The following is a 19,644-nucleotide window of genomic DNA, read 5'->3' on the forward strand; positions in this document are numbered from 1 at the left end:
GCAATTGGCGGAAGCGCACTCTGCCGACGTACAAAACTTTTCAAACTGACCAAACAAAACAAACCCCGCAACCTAGCGGGCGTGATACTCACCCGAACATCTTCTAACAGCATCGTCAACAATCGTGCATAAATGTGCAGAAAGAAAACGAAAAACATGAAAGCTCCGAAACAAATGCACCAAACTCGTAACCGTTTCACTGAGCCACACACACACCAATCGACACCATCATCAACATCATCAGCATAATCATCATCAGTAGAGCTGCCTGTTGGCCATCAGCCCACTTGGGCTTGCAGCAATTTAGAGCATGCCATTTTTTCCCCTTTCGTATTCCAACACCAACTGCAAAACTGCATTATCATCATCCACATCGCCATCAGCATCATCATCATGATCATCAATTTCCGGGAACTGCACCAAGATAAACGCGCTGGAAGCACATTTCTCTGCTACTGTGCAGAAAAATCACTACTGCAACAACAGCAGAAAGGAACGCTTTGTGCCGCAGGAGGGGCTTTTCGAAAGATTTTTCCGCTCGTTGAATAAATTAGTTTTGTAGCAGTTTTCTTGTGGGTTTTCTCGCTGGGTTTCTCTCCGTCGATGTGGGCTGCCTAAATGCTTAGTGCTTGGGCATCGTCTTGCAGTGTTCACTGCTAGTGTAAGAGTCAGAATCAAGCAGCCGATACACAAAGCACTAAGGATGTTTGATTTTGTGTGCATGGGTGCGTAGCTGCTTCCTCTGAACATCACCTCGAAGTAAATGTGGTACAAAACACAACATCAAACTTTAATCGCTTATGCATATGAGTTGTTTACTGATGTTTGTTTATCACTTTAGTTTAAGTTAACTTTGCAACGTTGGTTTTAATCCAAAATAAACAGTTGACTTTTTTTACAAAAAATTAATCCACATTCTGAACAGTTTTTATCGAGAAATCCGGATATTCCAGTTCCAGCAGCTTTGCGAGTAACGTGCAATAAAGCACTAAAAAGTAATTTAAAAAAGTTTTATGCTACAACAATTCAAAAGTTCCACTCTAAAATCGTTCATTTTAAGTAAGTTCAGCGTAATTGACCTAAATTTCGGTTGACCCTACGAACAGTTCCGCTGGAACATCAGCACACTCTTGACCTGGGAATGACAGTAACTGTCAGCGATATTTCGTCGAGTTTGCCCATCCGTCTGTCAGTACTGGATGCACTGCTTTACCTTCCACCTTGATCGTCATTTCATCGTCAATGAAGTTTCTAATTTGACATTCAGAACTTTTGAAACATAGTATTGCTTTCAAAAACATATACCCTTCCTTCACCTAACGTCGATTCCGTACACCAATGTTCTGAACTAGAATTCAGAAAATAAAAAGTTCTATGTGCATAAAATCTCCATCACGATTTTTTTCTGTTAAACTGCATCTCTTTGAAAGTTGAAAATAGATTCCTGCCCGGCTTGTTTTCCATCAGCTGTCAATTAGCTAAGATGTAAGAGAGAAACAGAGAGGCAGTTGTACCGATGTATGCAAGAACTAAAACATGATTTCACTGTCTTGCATTTCGATTCACTCGGCTGTACGAGCGCGGTTTTGGGAACAGCAATGTTTAATATTAATGTACATCTCTACCGGTAGTAGCATTCGAAAACAAGCATTGCAACTTACTCACACCTAATCCGTATCTCACGTAGGCTTATCGCATAGTAGCAAGCAAGCAAACAAACACAAACCCCGAAAGTTAAAACACATGCGAGATACAGTAGGTGCAGCGTTGACATTTGTCTGGATAAAGTGAATGTAAATAGTACGAAGTAAGCTAATAGCAAATGTGTAGTTTATAAGGAACAAAAAAAAAATGCAAAATTAAGGATTAAACCAAAAAATCTTCAAATCATCGAACTCATAAATCCACCACTACTTTGCCGTAGTCTGTAACGTGCTGTCAACTGACCGAATGTGTGGCAAAACTCTGGAATTGAGCTGAGATTTATTGTTAATATTGTGCTGTGGATGTAGCGTACATATGTTTGAGAATCTGGGGTTTTCTGATCGATAAGAAATGTAAGGCTCACGGATGCGCACTGCCATGAGTGTTTTAAAAAATATTTTACCCATAAAATCATCAAATGAATCCAGTTTGTTGTGGTAGTTTTATTCAAGCAAAAATAAATGGCTGCAAATACGTTAATTTAACCAAAGCTCAGGTTTAACTGCAAAATTCTTGACCGTTATTTGTTTAAGCAGTAAAATTTCATAATAACAAAAATGGTTTCATCATCACAATTAGCTATCCTTTTGAGAAATTACTATAATAATTCCTTACTTTCATTAGTACATCATAACGAAACAAATACAATTTATCGCAGATGCGAAATAAACAATCTTCGTATTATAGAATTATTTTCTTTCGTTGATGTTTAGTCATATTGTACAAACAAATTAGAAAAATAGCGAAAAAGAAAATACGCAAAAGAGTTAAAAGAACAACTCGATCGAGAACAGCACCCAACTAAAAACTCCCTACGTTAATCTTCTTTAAATCTACAGTCTACAGGGATGCATGCAAAAAGAACCAAAATTATATTATAGCACCACAAATCATTAAAAATATTATCATAGCAAGCTGGTCTGCATGAGAATGGAGAATTGTATAGAAATGAAAAAGACTTCACAGATGAACGAACCACAGAAACACAAACAAGAAGTAAATGCATGCCCGGAAAAGGATATTCAATCACAAGAACCCGGAGGTGAGCGAATGGTATGAAAATTGAAGCAAAATTCAAAATTAAAAGCTAATTAAATTAAATTGATCTCGCTGAATGCGTATATGTGTACTATCGGCATGGATTGCACCCGAGTTTTGCAATTGGCAATGATGAATTTAATCTTATTTTTATGACCTTTTGTTAACAGTGCAATGAAACGAACATGTTTTTGACGTTACTAAATATTTGAACATCTGCCCAGGTCATTATGGAAAAGAAACTGCAAAAAAAATCAAAATTAAACAATTACTAAAACCTCTTAAAGGAAAGCCACTCTAAATATGGAGCATAAAACATGAAAATAGAAAATCATTACCAAATTAAAGATAAAACATCTGCATCCCTTTCATTAAAAAAAAACTATAATTTGAAGCTCAGCAACAGTTCATAATAAATTTAATTGATTTTACTATGATAAACACCAACACAGGCTCTGAAAACGTAATCTGAATAATTTCGTTCTTTTTAAAAGAAGTTTAAAGGAGAGCGAAAAAATATTAATCCTAACGAGACACACTACTACACATAAGATAGATTCCCAGCCGAATCAGCTGTACATGCTCGCGCTAGACGTGTAAAAGGTAAGCGACGTGTAAAAGGTAAGCGTACCCAACAACATATTACAATTAAATCATATCAGCATCAAAACACAGAAAAAATAAAACAAACAAAACGCTCAAACATACATATTATACGAAACGAAAATCCATTTGCCGTGATCAACACAACACAAGTGGAAAGTTATGGAACAAAAACAAGCTAACGTACAATAATAAGTGGGAGAATAAATTACAAACTAAAACCATCACTATTGCCAATGTGTGCGTACGAAAGCAAGGGGAAAGAAATAATTATACGAAATGGGTGGAACACAGTTGAACATTGTGTGAGTTGTTAAGAAGCACCAAAAAAACAGAGTAAATCAATGTAACTTTACCATGTGGTTGTAGTTAAATAAATTAAAAGGAAATGTTTTATACAAAATAACTGTATTGCTTCAATGTTTGTTTGCTGAAGAGTTAGATAATGGTAAGTAATATAGATTCTGCAACACGCCCAGTATTCTGCGTGGTTCCTATTTCCTCTCTAACTACTACACATATTATGCGTGGGATAGCGTCGTTTCTTTTCTGAATCATTTTGGTCGATTTTTTCAATTATATTTGATTACATGTGTCGTTATCCTGTTGTGCGTGTTGCCTAACATTAGGCGTAAACATTTATATTACACTAAATCCTTTTTCAGAACACCTAGGACCTTGACGCTTAAATAGTAACGCATGGTGACCAATGTTCGCCTCGCTCAGCCGCACCAACATATTGGCGAAGCAGACAGCAGTAAATGACCATTTCCCGATTTGCATATCACAAGCAACATCGGACCAAAATCAACACGGTTGCACGACAAACATCAGCTATTGATTTAAATGAATAGTCTGTCCTCATGAAAAGGTAAGGTTGGGACTGGCATCGGTCTATGCGGACGTTCTGTTGTGACAAATGGGTGTATCGAGCACCAACTAGCAACCTGCAGCCAGGTTTTTTTAGGTTTGTGTCTGTGAGTCAAATCAAAACCTTTTCACACTTCCACAAACACTGACGAGCGGATATCAGAATACTGTGACACAAATCGAAGTTGTCGTGTCACTGCGGTTAAACGTCTAATTAAACTCTCGGGAAAATGAAATGTAAAACACTTTCGGTTTAATGTCGGTGCACCGTTGTGCCCATCGGTTCTATGCCATCGATTTGTTACAACCCATGTGTAACGACCGTATGGCATGCTTTGTGCGCGATTGAAGGCAATTTAGCGTACTTTAATGGAATGGTTTTCAATTTACATTGTTTGCGCTAATAATGGGAGAATGTGTCGTAGCGTGTGCAGCTTTAGTGTTGGGAGTTGGAGCATACAAGTTTATTAGATAAAATCATAATTAAAATAGAATTCAAATAACTGGTTTTAAGTCATAAAACTTATTTTTGATTCTTGCTAACTATACGCCTTAATCAACAATAAGGCATTTACTGGAAAAATATTAATTTTTTTCTATTTAATAAAAACATAAAAAAGGTTGTTTCATCTTTTAAATTTAGGACACAGTTCCTCTTTTTAAATTAAATGTTTCATGATTTTATGGGTTTTGATTTTGTATGCCTATTCATCACATTCTCGTCACACTCACTTGCTCCACGGTACATGACCCCAAGCAACAACACTCGTTTAAAGCTACCATTATTGTTCTGTCATGTTTCAAGAACGCACCAGCTGTTCCTAACGACTAACTGTGCACCCCCGGCAACTAGGGCGGCAATCACCCCCAACAGGCAGCAACACTGCAACAAAGTGTTGAATGTCGTGTTCTACCAAATCGCTGTCATTAATCAATCTTTAATCAACGCAGCTTTACTGTGAAACGACCCGTTGCAAAACCGTTAGAGTTCGGTGTCAAAAGTGTCATAAATTTAAAACCAATAAAGGCGGGCGGCCTGGCAAGTGAAAAACAATCGCATCGCACTTTATCCATAACCATTTGCTTACTCGAGTGCTTGCTGCAAAATGAAGGTGAACCATTCCATGTGGTTTGGTGTTAAATTCATGTGAATCAGCCCATACGGTATCGCTTGTAAGGGTATTTAAGCACACAAAGTTATGCGTGTTAATTTATTACACTCATTAATTAATTGTTTAAAATATAAAAACTGATGCACTGCATTTATGTATGTATGTTTATTTAAATAAAAGATTTCATCTGTACATTTTACTTATGAATATAACCTCTATTTGCATTCGTCTGCTAACAGTTTCTACTGTATCGGATAATAAGATGATTTTCTACTCGAATCAGGCTTGCCAATCAACACAGACTCCTGGAGATACTTTCGCTCGTGGCAACCGAAACATGTCTTCATCTGACGCTCAACTTAATCGCTAACAAGAAACAGGTGAGCTACTGTCAGACCCTTCCCAGCAACGTATCTCAACCGACAGCTTCTTCTCATCACTCGCTGTAAAAACGTCTCAAAACTTGCGAAACTAAACGACTCCTACCGAGTAAGCCGAATAACCATGCTCAGCACAATCTTACTAACTTCCTTCCTCCTCCATCCAACTTCGGTGCACACATTGCTAAATTCCTTCCCTACTCGAATGTCACCGATCACCGATGTGACGTTGGCTGACGTGAAAATTGTCACAGCACGCCGTACCGACGGGATGCGGCGTAATCATTCTAATCAACTCAATTTGCATCTTCCGCGTGTAAGTGTGTAAGCTTCCAAGACTTCAAGGCATCGGAGCAGTTTGAGAATTTTCCTTTCCAGAAAACCCCTTTTTGCTAAACCACCCGCCCAATGCTTCCACTACACTTCCACAATGAAGTTGCGTTCATAAACTTATCACATTCATTACCAGCAACGGTGCACGCCTTTCAGATGCAGCCCGAGGAGAGCCTGTGCCATGTGTGAAAGCGTTTGCCGTTCATTAAAATGCCGCAAAAGAACGGCGTGCAGGCGTGCAGCAATTCACTGTCAGTGCTGGGTGTCTGGTGCGGGATGGGCAAATGTACAGTAGCCCGGGCATGTGCTCGGGATGCACTCGGAAAGGAAGTGACATGAATGGTTTTGCGTAGGACTTTTAAGTACCTCTGGAAAAGATTGTTTCTATTATGTACCACACATGCACACACTCCAACACACATACGCTCACCGTATCACAATGGTAATGATAGACACGATCTCGCAGGGAATAGGGAGGCCGTCACGTTCGTTTCATTTTTATGTTTTTATTGCAAAAATAGCTTTCGGTGCAGTAGGAGCATCGGGGTCGTCTGGAATCAGTGCTGTTAAGCTCAAGCGTGGCATAACTTGCTGGAAAGAGACTAACGCCACTGACAACTATCAACAGCACACGCCCTAACTCAGGATGATCGACAATATGTGTGTGTGTTTGTGTTCTCCACCGGATTCTTTATGCTGCTTGTTGAGGAGATGCAGCTTAGGTGCAACCGTAAATTTGTTGCTGTTTTCCAACTAACAGTCTTATCTTCACTAATCGTATATTTACATTTTATCTTAGAAATTTTTGAAAAGTATCACATAGTTTTGATTTCTGACTCTATTTTTGAAGCAAGAAAAGGTAAAAAATCCATTAAGATAATAAAATAAGATATCACTAAATTAGGATATTATGAAAAAAAAACTTTGATAGTAGAAAACTGTGCATAAAGTATTTAACGGTTCAGATCTTCATTTTGGGAGCCGGCATCAGAATAATTTACTATTTTTACTATTCAGGCGATACATTCGCTTTGTATCCTGCTTTAGAAGTCCTTATAAAGCTCACGGACTAGCGTCATCGTTTTCCTATCCAGTATCCCGATTTTTCTGGTAGACGCATCAACGCCTTCACTTCATCTCAATCGGGGCCTCCTTCACCTCCTCTGGCCTTATAAACGGTCCGGTCGTCTAGTGCCATGCTCATGAGGTGACCAGTCCACCAAAGCCTGATGTTTTGAATTCAATATTTTGTTGTCAGTTGTGACTTTTAGCATCAGATAGGTAACGTTTTGGACAGCTTCTAAGGTGCAATCCTCTATCTGTAACTCGCCACAGCGCAATTTAGTGTTTTTTAGAAGGGATGCTCATGGCGCCAGTATAATTTTGTCTTTCACCTTGTTAATCTTCGATCCTTTAGTTTACCAAAGGATGCTTTACTAGATAGGAGGGGCTCACACCAATGGTGTATATGTCATCAAGATGATCCCCGAAGCTTCCAACTCCAAGGTAGATACCTTGGCCAGATCCTAGGTGATAACAAATGACCCTTAGAGTTTAACATCGACCTTCACCTGACATGTTGTATTGGTTATTGTCATTCTCACAAGCTTAGTAAGCCCTGCCGAGGTTTCAAAAGACCTAAAAAAACTAATATTTTTCGTATTTGTTTATAATTTGTTCATTTGATCAGCTAACTGATACTTATTAATTTCATATTCTTCCTGCAAATTTATTACCACAGTTCAATGCTCTAATAGTCTAATATTGTCGGTACAACTCACACAGTTTACTTTTTCATCCACCCAAAACAATCGCCCAACTAAACTCAACACAACTCCCGCGCTCGTACTAGTTGGCTCTACACTATTGTTCTCTTCCGTTCCACAACCATTTCACGCAATTCACACCGGATTCTATGCGCGTTTCCCAACTGAGTCACCCGCAGATCACTACGAACGAACGGCAGACTTGCTCTGTAACAACGTGCAGGCGCATCATGAATAGCCCGAGCGTATAGATGAAAAGCACCAGCCAAAGTCAAATCTATAGTAATTTGCTGCCTCATTTTGCTCCGCATGAATTTATGAATTTTTCAAAAGCTTTTTTGCGCGCCATAGTGGAAAATAGGAGCGTATAGCAGCAACAGCAGCAGCTTCGGCTCTATCAAACACATCACCATCTGTCCATACCCTTCCCGTCAGTTCGCTTTTATCGAAACGTAAGATGCCTTTAATAAAAACTACTCACAAAGCTGCATGAATGCTCAAGTGTTTCTACAGATTTTTTACGTTTTTCGCTTTTCTGCCACCGTTCATGCCATTCATGCTGCTGCGTCTATTTTGTTACCTTTCTTGGCCATTTGTGACCCACTGTTTTGCCGTCCGTCAGCACCTGGCAATGACTAAGCGGCAGTAGGTAACATGATGAATAGAGGACGATTCGCACGATTGAAAACAACGCCATTTCTCGTAAACAGCGAATACAAAATCGTCAAGTTCGGGAAAACCCTTCACCTGTTGCAGCCTGCAGTCCTCCCGGGTTGCACCACTGTTCTTTCTTCACATTTCTAATTAGAAAAGGAAACGCCATTCATAGCAGGCTTCCGGCCGTCTACACCAGGCAAACGTCTGTGAAAAGACTCACGAACCGTTGCCATAAGTTCAACTGGTTTCGCTCTGAGCTCTGATTTCGAATGGAAAATGGTAAACGTGGTGCTCCAAACAACACGGTTGAGTGAAATAATACTCTCGAAGCGCTTGCCTTAGACCTGGATGTTTAATGCAAAATTACAGACACATGAGAACTTAATGGGTGTGGGTATGTCAGCAAAAAACCCCGTGCGATTCTTTTGCATATTAATTGTACAATAAACCAGTTGGATGCGTTTGTTCTATTGGGTGTTAGGGTATCTTCTCGGAGTAAATGCCTGAGCAAAGCGAAACTGTGCAACCGGACGGTGAAGCTAGGTCAAATGTACCATTATATTGACGTTTATGCCATTTTTTTCCAGGAAGATATACATCTTGATGCAATCTTAACAGATACATAATGAATGAAGACAATAAATAACCACATACACTTATGAATCTTTTCTTAGAAAAATGTATTTTTTAATTAATCCATTCGGTTTATTAATTGCAATCCTTAGAACACTTCAGTGTTATCATAACATGATAGTTTAGTTTTTTTTTTTTTGCGAATGTCCATTGTCATCCCGATCCTTCAAATTTAGTGGCTTGGTCCATGTAGCGCGGATACATGGACTCTTTTAAAATCCGTACAAAAACCTCACAGTAGCGCTGACGCCACACAGCATCGAAATCTTTACGAACCTTGGTCCTTTACAAGGGGCTGATTATCGTGCTGCGCATCAAACGAAAGTCAAGGATAGTTAGTAATGGCAGGCCAAGACTTTTCAAAGTTACAGAATCAAAAAACCAAAAATAAGTGCTGAAGCCTCTTTAATAACGGGTCATATGATTTGGGTGGTCTGGTGGTAGTGGCGACAGAGGCACTGGGGTTCAAATCCCATCCGGACCGTTCTCCCGTGATAAATCTAAGTTCTTAGTATCCGATAATCTAGTAAACTATCGGATGACCGGCATGACCTAGTAGATCGTTGATCCAAAAAGCAGAAGAAAATGACGATGTCTTAGCTATTTTTTCTTGTTCTTATTCGCCTCTATAGTTTATGCTATCTATAAAGGACTACAACTAACAGACTTGACTATACCCTTAGATAGATAATAAATCCTGTATACGGGCAGTCAATTCGAGAATGATTCATGACAAGCTTCCTGGTTAGAATTGCAAAGTCCTGAATATGTTCTATGATTTTACACGAGGTAAAGGAGGCACTTGACTTAGTTTTGTGAAATACTTCTCCTGGCCAAGACTGGGTTGTAGGTGAAACGGCGTATAATTAAGTGTGTTTATTCATGTCACAATTAAAAATAATAACACAATTATTTAAAAAAGGGACATCCTTGTTTACTGACCACGTCTTGCGAACGCGACAACAAATATAAAAGACCTAAAAGGAAAAACGTGCGCAAGAAAAAAGTACATATTTCTAACTGGTCGCCTTGTGAAATTAAAATTCATCAACAAAACGCTGTGTCGAATAAAATCGGCTCTCGGATAATTTTTACGGCATAAAATATTGTAAACTTTCCCATGCTTGAAAAGACAGCGGCGCCGGTTGTTTTGTACCGTGATCGTGTACTTAAAAAAAAAGACTCAAATGTCTCAGTCCCTACGTTGTGTATATTTCCTTTAAGTAATTACAAAAAAAGTTGTCTATCTTTGGAGCGACCCGATAACGACGCGTGCTCATATCCAACTAATTTTTTACTCTCTCTTCCTCCTCTTCCTTCCTCTCCAATCTGACATCTTCTACTCGCTAGGTTGGATCATACCATTTGACATTTCGGTGTCAAACACCGGTCTTCAAACGGCAGGACCGGGGTTCAAATCCCATCTGGATCGTCCCCACCGTAGTGAGGATCGACTAACCAACTACGTGGTATCAGCAGTCTAGTAAGCCATTTCGATGGCCGGCATCTTAGAGGTCGTCAAGCTAAGAAGAAGAAGAAGATAGGCATGCAATAAACCCAGGGCGAACATAAACAAGATCAGGAACGATCAGACGAACCTACGGTGCAGCATAAGCGATGCGCGATCGCTCCAGCGGCTAATGTTTACATTAGCCGCATAGCGTCAACGCAGCGTAAGGCGATGAGCAACCGCATCAATATTGGCGACAAGAAATAATTTAATCTTTAGCAAAGCGATATTCGATCGTTTACACGTTACTAATCGAAAGAATTCCCGACAGATCTAAAGAAAGCGATACGCGATACTTAAGCGCTGCCAAAGAAAGAAGGAAAATAAATCTTGCCTTCTCACTTCGTTAACATCGATCAAGGGATCGAAATAAGTATAAAAGAGCGAGACTGCTGGAATAAACAGATTTACTTCTGAAAATTAATCCACATAACTTGTAGGTCTTTGGGTGGTACTTTCAGGTTCAGGTAACCACTGGCTGTGCTTTCGTCCGCGGTTAAAAACTTCTGCTGGCAAGTCTAGGAAGCAAAGATTAACTCGCCTGATTTGGCAGAGTGGTACCTGGTGTCGCCCAAACGGCGTGAGATCCGGGAATTCGTTGCTAGCCGAACTTTAGTGACACGGATGAAAACCTCTCCCGGCAAGTCCAGGACAAAAGGTCAACCCGCTTCGCCTTAGGAAAGCCGGTGATTCCCGTCGTCCCAACGCGTTGTCAGCAGATACACGATTCCACGGTTAGGAAATGGTCCTGGTCGATCTAAGAAATAAGTCTATCTGTCTGATCCAAAAAGATCTGGCAACGTACAACTGCGCGAGAGTTTCGGATCCGATCAGTCCTTCGCGTTACGTGTCAGATGTAATTTAAATATAAAAACGACAACAATTTTATTAACTATTACACGAAAACGCTGAATAAGATCATTTTTGTCTGATGATGCTTTATTCTAGGCACAAACATCAGGAACAAACAGTACCTTTAAGAAAATTAAACGGTCGGTAAAATAATGTTCACAATGCTTCTCATAGAACTTCAAATCACTTTGTGACTCATACCAGCAGTTTACGGTCTGGAATAGGCAAACGTATTTTTCTTAGATGAAACCAATCTTTCCATCATATTTTAACCCCTGAGTTTGGCTATGTCTTAGATGCTGTTCTTGGAAAAATGAACATCCACAATAATGCTTTGGTTGTGATGGATTGCAAGTCGTTTCGTGTTTGTTTTTCAATTCTTCAGAATTGGTTTCCTTTCAGATGAACGACAAGAATCTTCTTACATGGAAAAATAAAAAACGACAACTTTCGCGAAAGCTTTCACTACAAGAATTGCTTTCGAAAACAGTGATACAATTTACTGATGAAAAATAATCTTATTTCCATCGAAAATTGGTTAACTTCTTGCTCTTCCGGAGGCGAAACATAAGTTCCCAATTTGATTGGAGCCAACGCTCCGAAAATATCCATCCCTCAAACATGAGTAGCGAGAAACAACGCCATTCACTCGGCAGCACAAAAAACACACCCACAAACATGGCAAATAAAACATACCATATCACGCGAACGCGAAAATCAACAGGTAACACGGTTAAACTTATGAATACTTTCGAGCAAAACGATTCTGCCACCTCCCTGCGGGCTGCTTCGCGCTACTTTGTAGACTGTCAGTGTTGCCAGCAATCCACAAATCGGTTTCACAACTTCATTCCGACGCTCGTTGTCCAGCGGTACAACAAAGTTGGCGCCAGTTGAATCGGCATCGGGATCTGCACCGGAAACGCGCACCATAATGGATCATCATCTTTTGGAGCGACACAGCGACAGCCGCCCAGAAGTTGATTCAATTTACAACAAAATTCGTTCAACAAAACCCCTTTTATTGCTATCTTTTCTCACGGTGACAGTGGGGTTTGTTTTCCCGGGACTCTTTCACATCTTCTCCGCGTCGCTACTCTGTCAACCTGACTCGCATCTTAGCTGTCGTTTTTTAAGTCAGCTTCTTAGACGGAATCATCCCGCCTGCAGAGTCCCTACGGGAAGAATGCAAATATAACTTTTCTGTTTTTCATCAGAACTTCCTCCACACGAAACTTCAGCTCTCACATATGCATGTGTCGCTGGCATGTAGTCTGGCGTTCGTCCTCCAATCTTCAAACCTCCGGGACGGGACGGGCAAGACGCGCAAGGTGAGACGCATTGTAAGGTAGCTTAGTTGATTAGGTTTGGATAAATTTGAAAAATTGATTCTATTTGCTTCATTGTATTGTCGTACGGAAGGCGAAGAGGCACTTTTTGTTTTGCATGCGAAATAAAACGGAAGTTTTGTTGTACCTAAACCTTGATACCGGGCACAGTGCTGGGCCGGTTTCGGTGAACATACCAACACATGCCAACATGTGCCGGTATGTGCCGGCAGTACGAGTTTGCAGTGCCCCGGGAGACATTCAAATCCAATGATGACAGATAGTAATTCCGGAATCGTTCATCGGCCGGTTTTGCCCAACAGCGGTGCCGTACGGGACTGATGTTGTGAGTGGTGGAGTATCTGATTCAATTTCTAAAACTCAATAAACTGTATATTTTATACCAAGAACGGTATTTTTGCTGGAAGCGAATGGCAATATCATGTTTCACAGAAGTTTCGGGGGAGGATTTTCCCTCGTTCCAAACAAGCTGGAGGTGTTCCTTTGTATAATTTGGTTAAATTTGATGCAATCTAATGTCCAGCTGCAGGTTGAATTTACATTACTCTAATGATTAAGAGAAAACGACTCTGATGCAGAAATGGAAGTTTATTTAATAACTAACAATCACGACACTCGGCCGTCCAATGCTGGTCGAAACTTAAATTTAGGTGAAGTATTTTACGTGGAATGATTTCATGGAACACTCAAAAAAGATTCTTCTTCATTCGCTATACAATTCTGGGAAATCGTGGTCCGCCCATACCAGCTCAATTACCAAATGGCCACCTCTTTGACTTTGTTTTAAAACAAAAATATGAGCAAGTATATTTTAGACATTCCCACTAAACTTTCATAATTTCAGCTTGACTACGCGTAAATGAGATAATTCGTTTTGCAACCTTGTCGCACTAACTAAACTGCAATCGCGCATCTAAACCGTGCTCTTATCACACACTACATCACACTAAGTGAAATACCTCAAATAATTCCCAGCGTCAAGAAAAAAGACACAAATACACTCTTCTTTCGAGTCTTTGCACCAAGAATCCAACATCTGAAATCTGATACAAGGTACGCGAAATGCATTGGAGTTGCTTTTGACAGACAGTGAGGCAAATTGAATTTTATCTCATTTTTCGCTTGATGTACCAGCCTTTCTCGAACAATTCGCCCAACTGCCATTCTACATCTGAAGCAGTACATTAGTGTGTATTTAAGAAAAAATCTCTGAGATTGTTTCACATCTCTTCACGCACCCTACCGTTGCATTCGAAATTCAGTCTTTACTAACTCGCTTCTTGTTAAAGAAAGCGAAAAAACGACATAGCACCATCTGAAGATGCTTGTCCAGTGAAGCGTTTCCAAAAGGGGTTTGTTCCGCCGATGCCCTTTCCACGTGCTCGAAGACAGATGAAGCCATCCAAACGCTAGCCATTCCGTTTTCATCAACCGGAACGGAAAGTGATTCAAAATATATCGAAACTCATCCTTTTCATTCAGGATTGGACGGTGTGATGTCCTTGTTCGACAGTTGCTTGTCCCTTGACTATGTCTTCAAACACATCGATTGTTGTTGCTCTATTAAAGGGGCCCATCGCTATCATCGGATATTCTCCTGTTAGCTGCTCGAACCCAACAGGCTCGGGATAAGTTTCTATTTATTATCTCTAAACTTTGGTTCTGTCAAAAAAATGAACCCGGCTTGAAGGACCACGTTTCCAACTGCAATAAAGTTTTGCTCGATTGACTTTACGCTAACAGTTTGATTATTTATTGAGTGTCTCTTTGTCCACAGTGGGATGCTGCAGAAAGAATCTTGAGTTTCCCAATAATGTAAACTTAAAGTTTGTAAGTTCAAGCTTCAAAAACGCGACTGTAAGTTTAAAAACGGGTTTGCAATGTTCTATGGAGAAAGAGAGAGAGAGAGGTCTCTAGGGGCCTAGAGGCCTAGAAGAGCACTGCAAACTAATTGTCAGGATCTTATATCAGGATCAGCAGCAAGTCAGGAACTGGAAACAAAAAACCTGAGCAAAAACCTCGCCTCGAATAAATCCTGGCCTCAATTAAATTTATTATAAATAACATGTAGTCTTCACCATCCCTTCAGTGCTACTTCGAAGGACACCTGAACGGAGCAGAGACAGGAGAGGTTGATGCAAGTAGCAGAACAAGCCAACAGCACCAGCAACACAGCAGCAACAACATCAGTGACAGCAACAGTAGCAGAAGACGAAGTGCCTCCGCCATCTCTGGATGAGGTTGCCAGCGCCATCAAGCAGCTTAAAACCAACAAGGTTGATGGTAGTAATGAACTGGCGGCCGAGCTCTTCAAGATGGGACCGGAGAGGCTTACCGTCGAAATGCACAAGCTGATCACGAGAATCTGGGAACAGGAAGAATTACCGGAGGAGTGGAAACTGGACGTCATTCACCCAGTCTACAAAAAGGGCGACAGACTAGAATGCTCGAACTATCGTACCATTTCAGTCCTTAATGCCGCCTATAAGATCCTGTCTCAGATCTTGTTCTGCAGTCTTGCCCCCCTTGCTACAGATTTTGTCGGCAGCTACCAAGTGGGGTTTGTTGGAGGTAAATCCACCACCGACCAAATCTTCACCCTTCGGCAGATCCTCCAGAAGCGACGAGAGCACCAGATCCCTACGCACCACCTGTTCATCGAATTTAAGGCGACCTACGATACCATAGATCGAAATGAGCTATGGAACATAATGCAGCGGCACCACTTTCCTGGAAAGCTGATCCGGCTGTTAAAGACCACCATGAATGGAGTGCAGTGCAAAGTGAGAGTATCGAGCATGCTGTCGGAATCGTTCGAATCTCACAGGGGTCTGAGGCAAGGGGACGGACTCTCCTATCTACTGTTCAATATAGCCTTCGAAGGTGTCATACGAAAGGCGGGGCTAGACAACGATATCCATGGCACGATTATCTACCGGTTTCTTCAATTTTGCCGATGGCTTCACCGATGACATTGACATCGTGGGCAAGACGACAGCGAAGGTGTGTGAGGCGTACACCCGACTGAAACGTGAAGCAGCAAGACTTGCAGCATGTTAGTCGTCGGCGACAACCTCGAGGTAGTAGAGGAGTTCTGCTCTCTGGGACTGTCGTAACTTCGGATAACGATGTCAGCAGCGAAATCCGGAGACGCATTGTTCAGGGGAATCGTGGCTACTACGGCCTTCACCGTCTGCTGAGATCCAGAAGGCTTCAAGACCGCACGAAATGGGAGATATATCGCACACTGATTCGCCCGGTGGTCCTATATGGCCACGAGTCTTAGAGCATCCTAGCGGAACGGATGCAAACGCTCTTGGCCTGTTTGGCGGTGTGTTCGAGCATGGAGTGTGGAGAAGAAGGATGAACCACGAGCTTGCTGAGCTATACGGAGAACCAGAAATCCCAACGGTAGCAAAGACCGGCAGGATACGGTGGCTGGGGCATATTAAGAGGATGCCGGACTCATGCCTCAGCAACCCCCAGTTCGGCACGAGGCGTTGGGGAGCACAGCGAGTTCGTTGACTGGATCAGATGAAGGGTGACCTGTCGGAGATTGGGTGCCTACATGGATGGGAAGCTGCAGCCAGGGATCGAGTTTCCTGGAGATCTTTTTCTGACCAGGCCATGTCACGACGACGTGCTCTTTAAAAGAGCAGGCCAACATGAGTGAGAGTGAGAGTCCTCACCATGGAGATGGGATTTTAACTCCAGTCCTGACGTGTGAAGACTAGCGACGCTTGTCACATCGTCCACCGGGCATCTTTATTCTATACTATATGTTATTAAGCTTAATCTATTTAATTTAGATATCAACCACTTGCCAGATAGTTTCATTATCTTTAGTTTATTGAAAATACTAAAGAACTACTTGCGAATTCCTTTTATTATCAATTTACTTAATGAATTATACTGTTAATACAGCAAAAAAGTAAACCAAAAATACGAAAGTTTCCATACGATTGACAGTTTAAATTATGTGAAAATCTCTTTATTTTTATCGAACTACTTTTTCACCGGAAATAAATGTCACTTAGCACCATGACGCCAACAAATAAGTAAAACGAAAATTTCCATTTATTTGTCTGGAACCAGTCAATGGCAGTGTGTGTAACTGTTGCCTTCTGTTATTCAGTGATCGTTCCAAAGTGCTGCAAACATCAATCAACACACTTTATGTTTTGCTCTACTCTGTTCACTCTACATATTTAACCTCCACCGTCGTTTCCTTCCATGTACGGAAGTGTTTAACATTCTTTTACGAAAATCACCATTTTCCTAGCGCTGTGCATATGCTGTGCACAAAAATGGACTGGTTTTCACATGTGCAATCAAAACTTCGGCATGTGTTTAAATGCTAAATCCCTTTTTGCCGACCCGAACTGGTGGCAATGGAGATGGTGAAAGTGACGAACGGACCCCGTTCACCGACGGCCGATAATGACTGAGCGACAGGCCCTGATTGAATACAACTCCATCCGCTGGCGGGTATCAGCGTTGCATCACGTTGCCACCTTTGCTGACTCAACACCGTTCCCTGGGTATAATATTCCTGTGAAGGACTCACACGGTGCGCTCTAATTATACGCATTGACGGGGTAGCCACAGCTGACCTATAAAATCTTTTTACTGAACGATTGCACAAGGTACGTAAGGTGTGAGAGGTACGCTCGGACGATGAGAATTGGACAGCCCGGCGATGAAGTGAATGAAAATTGACATTTTAAAATTACAAACAATCGGCCCGAATCGTGTCAGCCGTTCCGACGCGTCAAGCACGATCGGAAATTTAATGCTGACAGCTGGTGCGTATGGGGATGCCGTGCAAAACCTGGTACACCCAAAAACCGGCTGTGTCACCCGCCGTATCGCCTGCGGAACCTGAACGTAATTGTGTTTTAATTGTACCGCGTATTTTCCTAATCTGTTTTCAGCGTCAATAAACACTTATCCGTTCTAATGTTTATTCATGCATTAGTGGTTGGCAAAATTGGCAATGGCTTCCAGCAGACAGACGGTTCCAATCAATAGCCCTCACTCTTGCTACAAGCTCTTTCACCATGTCCGCGACCGGTTAGATAATCGCATTGAAACGATTCCAACACCAAAGAGCGCGCTCCCTTCGCAAAGAGTGAGTTCCAGCTACACACACAAAAAACAGGGGATGAAACAAATTCCCCCAACCTCGTATCCAGCATCCTCTTTGGAACTGTTTTATCCATAGTCCGATAGTACCTTTGTTTTATCAGCGTGATGCGATGTTTAACCGATGCCTTGATTAGAGCGATCTGATAAACAAACGAAAGTTTTCGGGCGGGATAGCACGTTGACCATTTCCCTGGTGACGCTATTTAACTGAAACCCGCGAAACACGGTTTTTGCATGGTGAGTGACTCGTTGTTTGCCTGTTTGAAGGCATTAACATATTTTGACACTAATTTGGTTTCATTTATGTATGAGCTTTTTTTCTGTCGTATAATGTATGCAAAGCATATCCTGCTGGTGATTTTGTTTTTTTTTTTAACATTGGTGGTTGTAGGTGTTTAAGCTATAAGTTGCTTTATTTAGTAACATTTACTACCATGTATTAATTGACGTACCTGATGAGCGTTTACTGATAATAATCTTTTTAAATTAAAATTGCATGCACAATAGTACTTTAGTTATGAAATTTTATTTTATTAGCATACCTGCTTCTTCTTCTTGGCTTTACGATCTCTAAGGTCACGCCGACCATCGAAACCGAATCAGTCCTTACTACGAGAGGACCGTTCAGATGGGATCCGTAATGCCGTATGAAGACCAGCGCCACTGTCGCCCGTACCTGCTGTACATCTTAAAATATATTTTCTCAGCAGCGACGATTATGAGTAGATGTAGACCTCATGCGTAGTAGATGGTAACCTCATCATACCTGTTATTCATGTATTATGGACTTATTTTTCTGTTGATGTCCCATTTCAGGAGGACCTCATGCGGTCCATTAAATTTTATAAAACAAATTAAATAATAAACATATCGCAAGTTCACACTCAAAATAACATATCATCGAAAACACAGTGACCCACATTCAGGCAAAGCTACAAAAGAAATAACAAAAAGCAACTGCTGCAAAGGACTAGCGAGGAACAAAAATAAAAACAGTCTGGGTCGCAAAAGAATGTATGACCGTTGCCTTAAGTCTTTATATGCATTTTTGCAAAGCTGCACAAAACATCTGATAGCGTACCGACGTTCAATGACAGAAAGTGACAAAAATTCTTATCGGTATTTCATTAAATTTATAGAAATCAGACATACCGCAATTGTTTAAGTTGACGTATAAACGTCAAAAGATAAAAGATAGAGTAAGAAACAGTAAAGCGCAAAACTTTTTTTAAAACTATGTTAAGAAAATAGGGTAATACAAGTCAAGATTCGTTCGACTACAGAATTCGTCAGAACATCAGGACTGGAGAACATCCATCCTAACTTATCGTCTTCTCATTTTAAGAGCATCGGAAGCCTACCCAAAGTCTCCAGCCTCGATGTCTCCAGCATTTCAATATAGGAAAAACTTTCTGCAGATCTCTTTGATCGCCAGGACGATCAACAACATAAAGCTTTTACGTATTGAGTAAATGTAAACCAGAAACGTAAATGATCTCAGAATCTCACTTTCTGAATAAATCGGTCATCCAATGCATATTCAACAATATTTAACGACTGCCTAGAACATTAACATCTGAAAACTTTTCCAACGATCTGTTACTCCTGATAAATCTTCTTTCTCTTCGTCTTGGACCTCTAAGATTATGCCGAGCATTGAATGGTTTACTAGACATGTTGAACAGTCAG

General features: G+C 40.9%; 1 protein-coding gene across 1 annotated transcript in view; it reads right to left on the bottom strand.

The window, feature by feature from the left end:
* LOC126559567 (uncharacterized) overlaps positions 1-19,644 on the bottom strand; it is a 284,423-nt gene that overhangs the window by 217,706 nt on the left and 47,073 nt on the right. The gene's annotated exons all lie outside the window — the stretch shown is intronic.

Source organism: Anopheles maculipalpis, chromosome 2RL (genome assembly GCF_943734695.1).
Source record: "Anopheles maculipalpis chromosome 2RL, idAnoMacuDA_375_x, whole genome shotgun sequence".
Taxonomy (NCBI): Eukaryota; Metazoa; Arthropoda; class Insecta; order Diptera; family Culicidae; genus Anopheles; species Anopheles maculipalpis.